Genomic DNA, 18,089 nt, shown 5'->3' with positions numbered 1-18,089 from the left:
ATAGGACTGGTATAGGACCCCACTGGTATAGGACCCCACTGGTATAGGACCCCACTGGTATAGGACCCCCACTGGTATAGGACCCCACTGGTATAGGACTCCCCTGGTATAGGACCCCACTGGTATAGGACCTCCCCTGGTATAGGACTGGTATAGGACCCCACTGGTATAGGACCCCACTGGTATAGGATAGGACCCCACTGGTATAGGACTCCCCTGGTATAGGACCCCACTGGTATAGGACCTATAGGACCCCCTGGTATAGGACCCCACTGGTATAGGACCCCACTGGGTATAGGACCCCACTGGTATAGGACCCCACTGGTATAGGACCCCACTGGTATAGGACCCCACTGGTATAGGACCCCACTGGTATAGGACTGGTATAGGACCCCACTGGTATAGGACCCCACTGGTATAGGACCCCATAGGACCCCCTGGTATAGGACCTATAGGACCCCACTGGTATAGGACTCCCCTGGTATAGGACCCCACTGGTATAGGACCCCATAGGACCCCACTGGTATAGGACCCCACTGGTATAGGACCCCACTGGTATAGGACCCCACTGGTATAGGACTCCCCTGGAATAGGACCCCACTGGTATAGGACCTATAGGACCCCACTGGTATAGGACCCCACTGGTATAGGACCCCACTGGTATAGGACACTATAGGACCCCACTGGTATAGGACCCCACTGGTATAGGACCCCACTGGTATAGGACCTATAGGACCCCACTGGTATAGGACCCCACTGGTATAGGACCCCACATTGGACCCCAGGTATAGGACCCCCTGGTATAGGACCCCACTGGTATAGGACCCCACTGGTATAGGACTCCCCTGCTATAGGACCCCACTGGTATAGGACCCCATATTGGACCCCACTGGTATAGGACCCCACTGGTATAGGACCCCACTGGTATAGGACCCCCTATAGGACCCCACTGGTATAGGACCCCACTGGTATAGGACCCCACTGGTATAGGACCTATATTGGACCCCACTGGTATAGGACCCCACTGGTATAGGACCCCACTGGTATAGGACCTATAGGACCCCACTCTCATATAGGACCCCCCGCATTGGGACCCCACTGGTATAGGACCCCACTAGGACCTATAGGACCCCACTGGTATAGGACCCCACTGGTATAGGACCCCCCTGACCCCACTGGTATAGGACCCCACTGGTATAGGACCCCACTGGTATGGACCCCACTCTCATTGGACCCCACTCTATGGGACCCCACTGGTATAGGACCCCTATAGGACCCCACTGGTATAGGGTCTCCCCTGGTATAGGACCCCACTGGTATAGGACCCCACTGGTATAGGACCCCACTCTCATTGGACCCCACTCTCATTGGACCCCACTGGTATTGGACCCCACTGGTATCTCATTGGACCCCACTCTCATTGGACCCCACTCTCATTGGACCCCACTCTCATTGGACCCCACTAGGACCCCACTGGTATCATTAGGACCCCACGGTATCTCATGGAATGGACCCCACTGGAATAGGACCCCACTCATTGGACCCCACTGGTATAGGACCCCACTGGTATAGGACCCCACTGGTATAGGACCCCACTAGGACCTCATTGGACCCCACTGGTATAGGACCTCATTGGACCCCACTCTCATTGGACCCCACTCTCATTGGACCCCACTGGTATTGGACCCCACTGGTATTGGACCCCACTGGTATAGGACCCCACTGGTATAGGACCCCACTAGGACCTCATTGGACCCCACTCTCATTGGACCCCACTCTCATTGGACCCCACTGGTATCTCATTGGACCCCACTGGTATAGGACCCCACTGGTATAGGACCTATAGGACCCCACTGGTATAGGACCCCACTGGTATAGGACCCCACTGGTATAGGACCCTGGTATAGGACTCTCATTGGACCCCACTGGTATAGGACCATTGGACCCCACTCTCATTGGACCCCACTCTCATTGGACCCCACTGGTATTGGACCCCACTGGTATAGGACCCCACTCTCATAGGACCCCACTCTCATTGGACCCCACTCTCATTGGACCCCACTCTCATTGGACCCCACTCTCATTGGACCCCACTCATTGGACCCCACTCTCATTGGACCCCACATTGGACCCCTCATTGGACCCCACTGGTATAGGACCCCACTGGTATAGGACCCCACTGGTATAGGACCCCACTGGTATAGGACCCCACTGGTATAGGACCCCACTCTCATTGGACCCCACTCTCATTGGACCCCACTCTCATTGGACCCCACTGGACCCCACTGGTATTGGACCCCACTGGTATAGGACCCCACTGGTATAGGGACCCCACTGGTATTGGACCCCACTGGTATTGGACCCCACTGGTATTGGACCCCACTGGACCCCACTGGTATAGGACCCCACTGGTATAGGACCCCACTCATTGGACCCCACTCTCATTGGACCCCACTCTCATTGGACCCCACTGGTATTGGACCCCACTGGTATAGGACCCCACTGGTATAGGACCCCACTGGTATAGGACCCCACTCATTGGACCCCACTCTCATTGGACCCCACTCTCATTGGACCCCACTCTCATTGGACCCCACTGGTATAGGACCCCACTGGTATAGGACCCCACTGGTATAGGACCCCACCCCACTGGTATAGGACCCCACTCATTGGACCCCACTCTCATTGGACCCCACTGGTATTGGACCCCACTGGTATTGGACCCCACCGGTATAGGACCCCACCGGTATAGGACCCCACTGGAATAGGACCCCACTGGAATAGGACCCCACTGGAATAGGACCCCACTGGTATAGGACCCCACTCTCATTGGACCCAACTGGTATAGGACCCCACTGGTATTGGACCCCACTGGTATAGGACCCCACTGGTATAGGACCCCACTGGTATAGGACTCCACTGGTATAGGACCCCACTGGTATAGGACCCCACTGGTATAGGACCCCACTGGTATAGGACCCCACTGGAATAGGACCCCACTGGTATAGGACCCCACTGGTATAGGACCCCACTGGTATAGGACCCCACTGGTATAGGACCCCACCGGTATAGGACGTAGAACACCAAATAATGGATGCAGAGCAGAATTAGGCCGATACCCACTAATGATCAAAATCCAGAAAAGTGACGTTAAATTCTACAACCACCTCAAAGGAAGCGATTCCCAAACCTTCCATAACAAAGCCACCACCTACAGAGAGATGAACCTGGAGAAGAGTCCCCTAAGCAAGCTGGTCCTGGGGCTCTGTTCAGAAACACACCCCACAGAGCCCCATGACAGCAGCACAATTAGACCCAACCAAATCATGAGAAAACAAAAATATAATTACTTAACATATTGGAAAGAATTAAAAAAAAAACAGAGCAAACGAAAATGCTATTTGGCCTTAAACAGAGAGTACACAGTGGCAGAATACCTGACCACTGTGACTGATCCAAAATTAAGGGAAACTTTGACTATGTACAGACTCAGTGAGCATAGCCTTGCTATTGAGAAAGGCCACCGTAGGCAGACATGGCTCTCAAGAGAAGATAGGCTATGTTCACACTGCCCACAATATGAGGTGGAAACTGAGCTGCACTTCCTAACCTCCTGTCCAATGTATGACCATATTAGAGACATATTTCCCTCAGATTACAAACTCAGATTATAAACTCCCACATCTACTGGGTGAAATAACACAGTGTGACATCACAGAAGCAAGATTTGTGGCCTGTTGCCACGAGAAAAGTGCAACCAGTGAAGAACAAACACCATTGTAAATATAACCCATATTTATGCTTATTTATTTTCCCTTGTGTACTTTAACCATTTGTACATTGTTACAACACGACACATGTTTCCCATGCCAATAAAGCCCCTTGAATTGAATTGACAGAGACAGAGAGCAAGAGAGACAGAGAGCAAGAGAGAGAGAGAGAGCAAGAGAGACAGAGAGCAAGAGAGAGAGAGAGAGAGTAAGAGAGAAAGAAAGAAAGAGAGACCTTTGAATTCAGTGAGAGAGCGAGCAAGAGTGAGAGATAGAGATGACCTGGATCTGATAGAGCCTAGAGTGCAATAGAAGTACTGAGAGTGAGCTGTTGCCCTACGCTCCGACGGGCTGGGGCGATGACATACATTAACCACTACCTGCCTTCCTCTCAGGGGAAAGAGAGGAGGAAATGAGGAGTGAGAAAGACATAGTCAAGGAGAAAAGAAAGACAGTTACAGAGAGAGAGAGAGAGAGAGTTACTCACCCAGGCTCTTGGGCAGCAGGTTCTTGATGAACTCAGCGTGGTCTCCTACGTGCAGGACGCTGTAGACGCTGGTGTTCATCAGCTCGTCCTGGTTATACAGCAGGTACTGGGTCACGTTCTCAGACACAAACACTATGTTACCCTCCATATTCACCACGAAGAAGAACCCATCCAGGGCCTGAGAGAGAGAGAGAGAGAGAGAGAGAGAGAGACAGAGAGAGAGAGAGAGAGAGAGAGAGAGACAGAGAGAGAGAGACAGAGAGAGAGAGACAGAGAGAGAGAGAGAGAGAGAGAGAGAGACAGAGAGAGAGACAGAGAGAGAGAGAGAGAGAGAGAGAGACAGACAGAGAGAGACAGAGAGAGAGACAGGAGAGAGAGACAGAGAGAGAGAGAGAGAGAGACAGAGAGAGAGACAGAGAGAGAGAGAGAGACAGAGAGAGAGAGAGAGAGACAGAGAGAGAGACAGAGAGAGAGAGACAGAGAGAGACAGAGAGAGAGAGAGAGAGACAGAGAGACAGAGAGAGACAGAGAGAGACAGAGAGAGACAGAGAGAGACAGAGAGAGACAGAGAGAGACAGAGACAGAGAGAGACAGAGACAGAGAGAGAGAGAGAGAGAGAGAGAGAGGATAGGTTTATTCCATTGTTGACCTTGATTTGGTTGCATCGACTACAAATTGACTTTGTCTTTTCTGTTTGACAACAAGAGACCAAGGGAGAGAGTTAAGCGCATTGACTATAGATATTAAACTTCTAGAAGACAAATTTTCATAAAACTCAAATTTCTCCAATTGTCTCTGAATTAAGCTGAGTCTTTTAAAGTAGCAATACAACACGGGCCTGGTACCAATACAACACGGGCCTGGTACCAATACAACACGCTCCTGGTACCAATACAACACGCTCCTTGTACCAATACAACACGGGCCTGGTACCAATACAACATGGGCCTGAGTCCAAAACACACCAAATTCCCTTTAAAGTGGACTACAATTGACCAGGACCCATAGTTTGGTCATCTGCTATGCAGATCTTTCTGACTGCATTTCTCCAAGGTCCCATTTCAAAAACATCTGAAAACCGTTGATACTTGAAGAGGAAACATTCAACCCAGATATGTTCTGATAGAGGAGATATGTTCTGATGGGGCTGATAGAGGAGATGTGTTCTGATGGGGCTGATAGAGGAGATATGTTCTGATGGGGCTGATAGAGGAGATGTGGTCTGATGGGGCTGATAGAGGAGATGTGTTCTGACGGGGCTGATAGAGGAGATGTGTTCTGACGGGGCTGATAGAGGAGATGTGTTCTGATGGGGCTGATAGAGGAGATGTAGTCTGTTGGGGCTGAGAGGAGATGTGTTCTGATGGGGCTGATAGAGGAGATGTGTTCTGATGGGGCTGATAGAGGAGATGTGTTCTGACGGGGCTGATAGAGGAGATATGTTCTGATGGGGCTGATAGAGGAGATGTGTTCTGATGGGGCTGATAGAGGAGATGTGTTCTGATGGGGCTGATAGAGGAGATGTGTTCTGATGGGGCTGATAGAGGAGATGTGTTCTGATGGGGCTGATAGAGGAGATATGTTCTGATGGGGCTGGGCTGATAGAGGAGATATGTTCTGATGGGGCTGATAGAGGAGATGTGTTCTGTTGGGGCTGAGAGAGGAGATGTGTTCTGATGGGGCTGATAGAGGAGATGTGGTCTGTTGGGGCTGAGAGAGGAGATGTGTTCTGATGGGGCTGATAGAGGAGATGTGTTCTGTTGGGGCTGAGAGAGGAGATGTGGTCTGTTGGGGCTGAGAGAGGAGATGTGTTCTGATGGGGCTGATAGAGGAGATGTGTTCTGTTGGGGCTGAGAGAGGAGATGTGGTCTGTTGGGGCTGAGAGAGGAGATGTGGTCTGACGGGGCTGATAGAGGATGATCTGTTATGTGCTGATGGGGCTGATAGAAACACCATTAGAAACAGGTTCTGTTGGGACTGACCAGGAGGAGATGTGATCTGATGAGCTGACCAACTGATAGAGGAGGTGTCTTCTGACTGGGGCTTTAGAAGATGTCCCTGATTCAGTCTGATACCAACATGTGTTCTGAAGCAGACCACCATAGTCCCTGAGACCAAGAACACACAGGCAACCTGCCTAAATGACTACAGACCCGATATGTTCTCGGGGTCCGATAGCCATGAAGTGCTTTGAAAGGCTGGTCATGGCTCACAACGGACCATTATCCCAGAAACTCTAGACCCACTCCAATGTTGCTGTTGAGGCTCCCTAACAGATCCACAGATGATGCAATGTTCTATTGCACTCCACACTGCCCTTTCCCACCTGGACAACAGGAACACCTATGTGAGAATCCTACTTGTTGACTACGGCTCAGCGCTCAACACCATATTTCCCTCAAAACTCATCACTAAGTTAATGTGGACCCTGGGGCTAAACACCTGGTCTCTGCAACTGATCCTGGACTTCCTGTTGAGGCTGACCCCCAGGTGGTAAGGATGGGGTAACAATCCATCTGCCACGCTGATCCTCAACACGGGGGCCCCTCAGAGGGTGCGTGCTCAGGCCCTCCTGTAGATCCCTGTTCACTCATGACTGCACAGCCAGAGACGACTCAAACGCCATCATTAAGTTTGCAGATGACAACAACAGTGATAGGCCTGATCACTGACAAGGGCAAGACAGCCTACAGGGAGGAGGTCAGAGACCAGGCCGTGTGGTGCCAGGACAACAACCTCTCCCTCAACGTGATCAAGACAAAGGAGATGAAGGACCGATACGCCCCCAGGAAAAGGAGGACTGATACGCCCCGATTCTCATGATGGGGCTGTAGTGGAGCAGGTTGAGAGCTGATCAAGTTCCTTGGTGTCCACATCACCAATAAACTAACATGGTCCAAACACACCAAGACAGTCGTGAAGGGGCTGACAAAACCTATTCCCCCTCAGGAGACTGAAAAGATTTGGCATGGGTCCCCAGAGCCTCAAATGGTTTTACAGCTGCACCATCGAGAGCATCCTGACGGGTTGCATCACTGCCTGGTATGGCAACGTCTCGGCCTCCGACTGCAAGGCACTTCAGAGGGTAGTGTGTACGGTCCAGTACATCACTGGGGCAAAGCTGCCTGCCATCCAGCACCTCTACACCAGGCGGTGTCAGAGGAAGGCCCTAAAAATGGTCAAAGACTCCAGCCACCCCAGTCATAGACTGATTCTCTCTGCTGGGCATATGCAAGCGGTAGAGAAGACCAAGTCTAGGTCCAAAAGGCTTCTCAACAGCTTCTGACCCCCAAGACATAAGACTGTTCTCTCTGCTACCCCACGGCAAGCGGTACCGGAGCACCAAGTCTCGGTCCAAAAGGCTTCTCAACAGCTTTTAACCCCAAGACATAAGACTGCTGAACATCTAATCAAATGGCCACCCAGACTATGAATTGTGTCCCTCCACCCCCCCTTTATACTGCTGCTACTCTCCGTTTGTCATCCATAATCACTTCAACTAATCCTACATGTACATATTACCTCAACTATCCCATTACCCGGTGTGTTAACACATTGACTCTGTATCGGTACCTTCAGATATCCTCTTTGCTGTTATTTTTAAACCGGTTTTATTCATTTTGTTTCTTTTACCTAACACATATTTTTTTACTTAAAAACTGCACTGTTGGTTAAGAGCTTGAGGTAAGTACTCATTTCATCTGTTGTATTCGGTCTGATGGGGTGACAAATAAACTTTGATTTATGGGGTGACAGAGGAGATCTGATGGGGGCCGAGTGAGATGGGGGTTGAAAGGGAAATAGTTTTGAAAGGGAAATTCAAATACCTGTACAAAACAATAAAACATCTAAAATGGACACAAGGCAAATACAGTAGGACACAGAGCAAACAGTCCTAACTAACTAAGGGGTTGTGCTTTGGCCCTCAGCTCCAGCCTCCCTCTCTTATGTCATACAGCCTCTCTCTCTGCCCTGATTCCACTGCAACATGAACAAAGGTTACCACATCACATATACAGGCGCACGTAAACACACAGGACACACACACACACACACACACACACACACACACACACACACACACACACACTCTCTTTCAGCCTTCGACCCCATTTTCTACAGAGCTCCTATGGCAGATGACAGTGTGTTATGTTGGGGCTGAGAGTACAGAGAGGCTGGCTCACTGTACCTGGGTGACTGGTTGAATGGCTGACTGTGGCTGGCTGACCGGGGCTGGTTGGATGGATGGATGGATGGCTGACTGGTTGGATGGATGGATGGATGGATGGCTGACTGGTTGGATGTATGGATGGATGGCTCTGTACCTGGCTGGTTGGATGGCTGACTGTACCTGGCTGATGTACCAGGGGCTGACTGTACCTGGCTGGTTGGATGGCTGACTGTGGCTGGCTGACATGTACCTGGCTGGTTGGATGGCTGACTGTGGCTGGCTGACTGTACCTGGCTGACTGTACCTGGCTGGTTGGATGGCTGACTGTACCTGGCTGACTGTACCTGGCTGACTGTACCTGGCTGACTGTACCTGGCTGGTTGGATGGCTGACTGTGGCTGGCTGACTGTGGCTGGCTGACTGTACCTGGCTGGTTGGATGGCTGACTGTACCTGGCTGGTTGGATGGCTGACTGTGGCTGGCTGACCTGCACCTGGCTGGTTGGATGGATGGATGGATGGCTGACTGGTTGGATGGATGGATGGATGGCTGACTGGTTGGATGTATGGATGGATGGGTGACTGGTTGGATGTATGGATGGATGGCTGACTGTACCTGGCTGGTTGGATGGCTGACTGTACCTGGCTGACTGTAGGGCCTGGCTGACTGTACCTGGCTGGAGGATGGCTGACTGTGGCTGGCTGACTGTACCTGGCTGGTTGGATCTGACTGTGGCTGGCTGACTGTACCTGGCTGACTGTACCTGGCTGGTTGGATGGCTGACTGTACCTGGCTGACTGTACCTGGCTGACTGTACCTGGCTGACTGGTTGGATGGCTGACTGTGGCTGGCTGACTGTGGATGGCTGACTGTACCTGGCTGGACTGGATGGCTGACTGTACCTGGCTGGTTGGATGGCTGACTGTACCTGGCTGACTGTGGATGGCTGACTGTACCTGGCTGGTTGGATGGCTGACTGTACCTGGCTGACTGTACCTGGCTGACTGTACCTGGCTGGTTGGATGGCTGACTGTGGCTGGCTGACTGTACCTGGCTGTCATGGATGGCTGACTGTGGCTGGCTGACGGTACCTGGCTGGTTGGATGGATGGATGGATGGCTGACTGGTTGGATGTATGGATGGATGGCTGACTGTACCTGGCTGGTTGGATGGCTGACTGTACCTGGCTGACTGTACCTGGCTGACTGTACCTGGCTGGTTGGATGGCTGACTGTGGCTGGCTGACCGTACCTGGCTGGTTGGATGGATGGATGGATGGCTGACTGGTTGGATGGATGGATGGATGGCTGACTGGTTGGATGTATGGATGGATGGCTGACTGTACCTGGCTATCCTGGATGGCTGACTGTACCTGGCTGACTGTACCTGGCTGACTGTACCTGGCTGGTTGGATGGCTGACTGTGGCTGGCTGACTGTACCTGGCTGGTTGGATGGCTGACTGTGGCTGGCTGACTGTACCTGGCTGACTGTACCTGGCTGGTTGGATGGCTGACTGTGGATGGCTGACTGTACCTGGCTGGTTGGATGGCTGACTGTACCTGGCTGACTGTACCTGGCTGACTGTACCTGGCTGGTTGGATGGCTGACTGTGGCTGGCTGACTGTACCTGGCTGGTCATGGATGGCTGACTGTGCCCTGATTGACTGTACCTGGCTGGTTGGATGGCTGACTGTGGCTGGCTGACTGTACCTGGCTGGTTGGATGGCTGACTGTGGCTGGCTGACTGTACCTGGCTGACTGTACCTGGCTGGTTGGATGGCTGACTGTGGCTGGCTGACTGTACCTGGCTGGTTGGATGTCTGACTGTGGCTGGCTGACTGTACCTGGCTGACTGTACCTGGCTGGTTGGATGGCTGACTGTGGCTGGCTGACTGTACCTGGCTGGTTGGATGGCTGACTGTGGCTGGCTGACTGTACCTGGCTGACTGTACCTGGCTGGTTGGATGGCTGACTGTGGCTGGCTGACTGTACCTGGCTGACTGTACCTGGCTAAACTCTGGATGGCTGACTGTGGCTGGCTGACTGTACCTGGCTGACTGTACCTGGCTGGTTGGATGGCTGACTGTGGCTGGCTGACTGCCTGGCTGAATGTACCTGGCTGGTTGGATGGCTGACTGTGGCTGGCTGACTGTACCTGGCTGACTGTACCTGGCTGGTTGGATGGATGGCTGTGGCTGGCTGACTGGTTGGATGGATGGATGGCTGTGGCTGGCTGACTGTGGCTGGCTGGCTGTGGTTGGCCTACTGTACTTGGCTGGCTGGCTGTGGCTGGCTGTACCTGGCTGACTGGCTGGATGGATGGCTGACTGTACCTGGCTGGCTGGCTGTGGCTGGGTGGCTGGCTGACTGGCTGGCTGGTTGGCTGACTGTGGCTGGCTGGCTGAATGACTGTGGCTGGCTGGCTGGCTGTGGCTGGCCTGGCTGACTGGCTGGCTGGTTGGCTGACTGCAGTGGCTGGCTGGCTGACTGTGGCTGGCTGGCTGGCTGGCTGTGGCTGGCTGGATGGCTGACTGTGGCTGGCTGGCTGACTGTGGCTGGCTGGCTGACTGTGGCTGGCTGGCTGGCTGGCTGTGGCTGGCTGACTGTGGCTGGCTGCCTGGCTGCCTGGCTGGCTGAATGACTGTGGCTGGCTGACTGGCTGGCTGGTTGGCTGACTGTGGATGGCTGACTGTGGCTGGCTGGCTGGCTGCCTGTGGCTGGCTGGCTGACTGTGGCTGGCTGGCTGGCTGTGGCTGGCTGCCTGGCTGGCTGGATGAATGGCTGTGGCTGGCTGCCTGGCTGGATGAATGGCTGGCTGGCTGGCTGACTGGCTGGATGGATGGCTGACTGTACCTGGCTGGCTGGCTGTGGCTGGCTGGATGGCTGACTGTGGCTGGCTGGCTGTGCTGGCTGGCTGGCTGTGGCTGGCTGGCTGGCTGGCTGACTGGCTGAATCGCTAACCCTCGTGGTACTGCATATTGTACAGTCAGATATGTACTTAGTGTGTGTTCAGGACAATTTTTTTCTTAATTTGGACCTCCTGAAAGAGATTTCATTCTACACAATGACAATAAAATAAACTCTGATAGCAGGTTGTTCCTACCCTGCTCTGTTGTTCTGGCTGAAGCAGGTTGTTCCTACCCTGCTCTGTTGTTCTGGCTGATAGCAGGTTGTTCCTACCCTGCTCTGTTGTTCTGGCTGATAGCAGGATTGTTCCTACCCTGCTCTGTTGTTCTGGCTGATGCAGGTTGTTCCTCAGCCCCTGCTCTGTTGTTCTGGCTGATAGCAGGTTGTTCCTACCCTGCTCTGTTGTTCTGGCTGATAATTGTTCCTACCCTGCTCTGTTGTTCTGGCTGATAGCAGGTTGTTCCTACCCTGCTCTGTTGTTCTGCTGATAGCAGGTTGTTCCTCAGCCTGCTCTGTTGTTCTGGCTGATAGCAGGTTGTTCCTACCCTGCTCTGTTGTTCTGGCTGGGGGCAGGATGTTCTACCCTGCTCTGCTGTTCTGGCTGATAGCTGGTTGTTCCTACCCTGCTCTATTGTTCTGGCTGATAGCAGGTTGTTCCTGCCTGCTCTAGGATGTTCTACCCTGGCTCTATTGTTCTGCCTGATGCAGGTTGTTCACTCTGCTCTGTTGCCTGATAGCAGGTTGAATCCTACCCTGCTCTGTTGTTCTGGCTGATAGCAGGTTGAATCCTACCCTGCTCTGTTGTTCTGCAGGATGAAGCAGGTTGTTCCTACCCTGCTCTGTTGTTCTGGCTGATGCAGGATGTTCCTACCCTGCTCTGTTGTTCTGGATGATAGCAGGTTGAATCACCCTGCTCTGTTGTTCTGATGATAGCAGGTTGTTCACCCTGCTCTGCTGTTCTGGCTGATAGCAGGATGTTCCACCCTGCTCTGTTGTTCTGCTGATAGCAGGATGTTCCTACCCTGCTCTGCTGTTCTGGCTGATAGCAGGATGTTCACTACCCTGCTCTGTTGTTCTGGCTGATAGCAGGATGTTCCTACCCTGCTCTGTTGTTCTGGCTGATAGCAGGATGTTCCTCAGCCCCTGCTCTGTTGTTCTGGCTGATAGCAGGTTGTTCCTACCCTGCTCTGTTGTTCTGGCTGATAGCTGGTTGTTCCTACCCTGCTCTGTTGTTCTGGCTGATAGCAGGTTGTTCCTACCCTGCTCTGTTGTTCTGGCTGATAGCAGGATGTTCCTACCCTGCTCTGTTGTTCTGGCTGATAGCAGGTTGTTCCTACCCTGCTCTGTTGTTCTGGCTGATAGCAGGATGTTCCTACCCTGCTCTGTTGTTCTGGCTGATAGCAGGTTGTTCCTACCCTGCTCTGTTGTTCTGGCTGATAGCAGGATGTTCCACCCAGCTCTGTTGTTCTGGCTGCCTGCAGGTTGTTCCTACCCTGCTCTGTTGTTCTGGATGAATCAGGTTGTTCCTACCCTGCTCTGTTGTCCCTGGATGATAGCAGGTTGTTCCTACCCTGCTCTGTTGTTCTGGCTGATAGCTGGTTGTTCACTCACCCTGCTCTGTTCTGGCTGAGGGCAGGTTGTTCCTACCCTGCTCTGGCTGTAAATCACTGGTCTGTGCTATGCAACAGCCCTGTTGTCCCACGCAGTGTACAGACAGATGGACATACAGCTACTGAAGTGCCTCTGACGTCTGCCTGATGGTAAAGCAAGAAACACACTCAGCCTCGCTGCCTGCCTGCAGGATGAATCACTCAGCCTCACTGCCTGCCTGCCTGCAGGATGAATCACTCAGCCTCGCTGCCTGCCTGCAGGATGAATCACTCAGCCTCGCTGCCTGCCTGCAGGATGAATCACTCAGCCTCGCTGCCTGCCTGCAGGATGAATCACTCAGCCTCGCTGCCAGCCTGCCTGCAGGATGAATCACTCAGCCTCGCTGCCTGCCTGCAGGATGAATCACTCAGCCTCGCTGCCAGCCTGCCTGCAGGATGAATCACTCAGCCTCGCTGCCTGCCTGCAGGATGAATCACTCAGCCTCGCTGCCTGCAGGACGAATCACTCAGCCTCGCTGCCTGTCTGCAGGACGAATCACTCAGCCTCGCTGCCTGTCTGCAGGATGAATCACTCAGCCTCGCTGCCTGCAGGATGAATCACTCAGCCTCGCTGCCTGCCTGCAGGATGAATCACTCAGCCTCGCTGCCTGCAGGATGAATCACTCAGCCTCGCTGCCTGCCTGCAGGATGAATCACTCAGCCTCGCTGCCTGCCTGCAGGATGAATCACTCAGCCTCGCTGCCTGCCTGCAGGATGAATCACTCAGCCTCGCTGCCTGCCTGCAGGATGAATCACTCAGCCTCGCTGCCTGCCTGCAGGATGAATCACTCAGCCTCGCTGCCTGCCTGCAGGATGAATCACTCAGCCTCGCTGCCTGCCTGCAGGATGAATCACTCAGCCTCGCTGCCTGCCTGCCTGCAGGATGAATCACTCAGCCTCGCTGCCTGCCTGCAGGATGAAGCACTCAGCCTCGCTGCCTGCAGGAAGAATCACTCAGCCTCGTTGCCTGCCTGCAGGGTGAATCACTCAGCCTCGCAGACTGCCTGCCTGCAGCATAAATCACTCAGCCTCGCTGCCTGCCTGCCTGCAGGATGAATCACTCAGCCTAACTGCCTGCCTGCAGGATGAGTCACTCAGCCTCGCTGCCTGCATGATGAATCACTCAGCCTCGCTGCCTGCTGGATGAATCCCTCAGCCTCGCTGCCTGCCTGCCTGCCTGCAGGATGAATCACTCAGCCTCGCTGCCTGCTGGATGAATCCCTCAGCCTTGCTGCCTGCCTGCCTGCAGGATGAATCACTCAGCCTCGCTGCCTGCAGGATGAATCACTCAGCCTCAATGCCTGCAGGATGAATCACTCAGCCTCGCTGCCTGCCTGCATGCAGGATGAATCACTCAGCCTCGCTGCCTGCCTGCCTGCAGGATGAATCACTTAGCCTCGCTGCCTGCAGGATGAATCACTCAGCCTCGATGCCTGCAGGATGAATCACTCAGCCTCGCTGCCTGCCTGCCTGCAGGATGAATCACTCAGCCTCGCGCTGCCTGCCTGCAGGATGAATCACTCAGCCTCGCTGCCTGCCTGCCTGCAGGATGAATCACTCAGCCTCGCTGCCTGCCTGCAGGATGAATCACTCAGCCTCGCCTGCCTGCAGGATGAATCACTCAGCCTCGCTGCCTGCCCTGCAGGATGAATCACTCAGCCTCGCTGCCTGCCTGCAGGATGAATCACTCAGCCTCGCTGCCTGCCAGAAAGCAGGATGAATCACTCAGCCCGCCTGCCTGCAGGATGAATCACTCAGCCTCGCTGCCTGCCTGCCTGCAGGATGAATCACTCAGCCTCGCGCTGCCTGCAGGATGAATCACTCAGCCTCGCTGCCTGCCTGCAGGATGAATCACTCAGCCTCGCTGCCTGCCTGCAGGATGAATCACTCAGCCTCGCTGCCTGCCTGCAGGATGAATCACTCAGCCTCGCTGCCTGCCTGCAGGATGAATCACTCAGCCTCGCTGCCTGCCTGCAGGATGAATCACTCAGCCTCGCTGCCTGCCTGCAGGATGAATCACTCAGCCTCGCTGCCTGCCTGCCTGCAGGATGAATCACTCAGCCTCGCTGCCTGCAGGATGAATCACTCAGCCTCGCTGCCTGCCTGCAGGATGAATCACTCAGCCTCGCTGCCTGCCTGCAGGATGAATCACTCAGCCTAACTGCCTGCCTGCAGGATGAATCACTCAGCCTCGCTGCCTGCATGCAGGATGAATCACTCAGCCTCGCTGCCTGCTGCAGGATGAATCACTCAGCCTCGCTGTCTGCCTGCAGGATGAATCACTCAGCCTCGCTGTCTGCCTGCAGGATGAATCACTCAGCCTCGCTGCCTGCCTGCAGGATGAATCACTCAGCCTCGCTGCCTGCCTGCCTGCAGGATGAATCACTCAGCCTAACTGCCTGCCTGCAGGATGAATCACTCAGCCTCGCTGCCTGCCTGAGGAATCACTCAGCCTCGCTGCCTGCCTGCAGGATGAATCCTCAGCCTCTGCCTGCCTGCCTGCCTGCAGGATGAATCACTCAGCCTCGCTGCCTGCCTGCAGGATGAATCACTCAGCCTTGCTGCCTGCCTGCCTGCAGGATGAATCACTCAGCCTCGCGCCTGCCTGCAGGATGAATCACTCAGCCTCAATGCCTGCAGGATGAATCACTCAGCCTCGCTGCCTGCCTGCCTGCAGGATGAATCACTCAGCCTCGCTGCCTGCCTGCCTGCAGGATGAATCACTCAGCCTCGCTGCCTGCCTGCAGGATGAATCACTCAGCCTCGATGCCTGCAGGATGAATCACTCAGGCTCGCTGCCTGCCTGCCTGCAGGATGAATCACTCAGCCTCGCTGCCTGCCTGCCTGCAGGATGAATCACTCAGCCTCGCTGCCTGCAGGATGAATCACTCAGCCTCTGATGCCTGCAGGATGAATCACTCAGGCTCGCTGCCTGCCTGCCTGCAGGATGAATCACTCAGCCTCGCTGCCTGCCTGCAGGATGAATCACTCAGCCTCGCTGCCTGCAGGATGAATCACTCAGCCTCTGCCTGCAGGATGAATCACTCAGCCTCGCTGCCTGCCTGCCTGCAGGATGAATCACTCAGCCTCGCTGCCTGCCTGCAGGATGAATCACTCAGCCTCGCTGCCTGCCTGCAGGATGAATCACTCAGCCTCGCTGCCTGCCTGCAGGATGAATCACTGCAGGAGCCTCGCCTGCCCTGCAGGATGAATCACTCAGCCTCGCTGCCTGCCTGCCTGCAGGATGAATCACTCAGCCTCGCTGCCTGCCTGCAGGATGAATCACTCAGCCTCGCTGCCTGCCTGCCTGCAGGATGAATCACTCAGCCTCGCTGCCTGCCTGCAGGATGAATCACTCAGCCTCGCTGTCTGCCTGCAGGATGAATCACTCAGCCTCGCTGCCTGCCTGCCTGCAGGATGAATCACTCAGCGCTCGCTGCCTGCAGGATGAATCACTCAGCCTCGCTGCCTGCCTGCCTGCAGGATGAATCACTCAGCCTCGCTGCCTGCCTGCCTGCAGGATGAATCACTCAGCCTCGCTGCCTGCCTGCCTGCAGGATGAATCACTCAGCCTCGCTGCCTGCCTGCAGGATGAATCACTCAGCCTCGCTGCCTGCCTGCAGGATGAATCACTCAGCCTCGCTGCCTGCCTGCCTGCAGGAACAATCACTCAGCCTCGCTGCCTGCCTGCAGGATGAATCACTCAGCCTCGCTGCCTGCCTGCCTGCAGGAAGAATCACTCAGCCTCGCTGCCTGCCTGCCTGCAGGATGAATCACTCAGCCTCGCTGCCTGCCTGCCTGCAGGATGAATCACTCAGCCTCGCTGCCTGCCTGCCTGCAGGATGAATCACTCAGCCTCGCTGCCTGCCTGCCTGCAGGATGAATCACTCAGCCTCGCTGCCTGCCTGCCTGCAGGATGAATCACTCAGCCTCGCTGCCTGCCTGCCTGCAGGATGAATCACTCAGCCTCGCTGCTGCCTGCCTGCAGGATGAATCACTCAGCCTCGCTGCCTGCCTGCAGGATGAATCACTCAGCCTCGCTGCCTGCATGCAGGATGAATCACTCAGCCTCGCTGCCTGCCTGCAGGATGAATCACTCAGCCTCGCTGCCTGCCTGCAGGATGAATCACTCAGCCTCGCTGTGCCTGCCTGCAGGATGAATCACTCAGCCTCGCTGCCTGCCTGCCTGCAGGATGAATCACTCAGCCTCGCTGCCTGCCTGCAGGATGAATCACTCAGCCTCGCTGCCTGCCTGCCTGCAGGATGAATCACTCAGCCTCTGCCTGCCTGCAGGATGAATCACTCAGCCTCGCTGCCTGCCTGCCTGCAGGATGAATCACTCAGCCTCGCTGCCTGCCTGCAGGATGAATCACTCAGCCACGCTGCCTGCCTGCCTGCAGGATGAATCACTCAGCCTCGCTGCCTGCCTGCCTGCAGGATGAATCACTCAGCCTCGCTGCCTGCCCTGCAGGATGAATCACTCAGCCTCGCTGCCTGCCTGCAGGATGAATCACTCAGCCACGCTGCAGGATGAATCCTGCCTGCCTGCAGGATGAATCACTCAGCCTCGCTGCCTGCCTCCCTGCAGGATGAATCACTCAGCCTGCTGCCTGCCTGCCTGCAGGATGAATCACTCAGCCTCGCTGCCTGCAGGATGAATCACTCAGCCTCGCTGCCTGCCAGGATGAATCACTCAGCCTCGCTGCCTGCCTGCATGCAGGATGAATCACTCAGCCTCGCTGCCTGCCTGCCTGCAGGATGAATCACTCAGCCTCGCTGCCTGCCTGCAGGATGAATCACTCAGCCTCGCGATGCCTGCAGGATGAATCACTCAGCCTCGCTGCCTGCCTGCCTGCAGGATGAATCACTCAGCCTCGCTGCCTGCCTGCCTGCAGGATGAATCACTCAGCCTCGCTGCCTGCAGGATGAATCACTCAGCCTCGATGCCTGCAGGATGAATCACTCAGGCTCGCTGCCTGCCTGCCTGCAGGATGAATCACTCAGCCTCGCTGCCTGCCTGCAGGATGAATCACTCAGCCTCGCTGCCTGCAGGATGAATCACTCAGCCTCGCCTGCCTGCAGGATGAATCACTCAGCCTCGCTG

At 54.8% G+C, this 18,089-nt stretch overlaps 1 pseudogene; it reads right to left on the bottom strand.

Moving 5' to 3' along the window:
• The window catches only part of LOC135517114 (nuclear receptor coactivator 2-like), a 170,854-nt pseudogene that overhangs the window by 50,440 nt on the left and 102,325 nt on the right, over positions 1 to 18,089 (bottom strand).

The sequence above is a fragment of the Oncorhynchus masou genome, chromosome 28 (assembly GCF_036934945.1).
Source record: "Oncorhynchus masou masou isolate Uvic2021 chromosome 28, UVic_Omas_1.1, whole genome shotgun sequence".
Taxonomy (NCBI): Eukaryota; Metazoa; Chordata; class Actinopteri; order Salmoniformes; family Salmonidae; genus Oncorhynchus; species Oncorhynchus masou.
The sequence above is the reverse complement of the archived record's forward strand: the minus strand, read 5'-3'. Positions and strand labels throughout refer to the sequence as shown.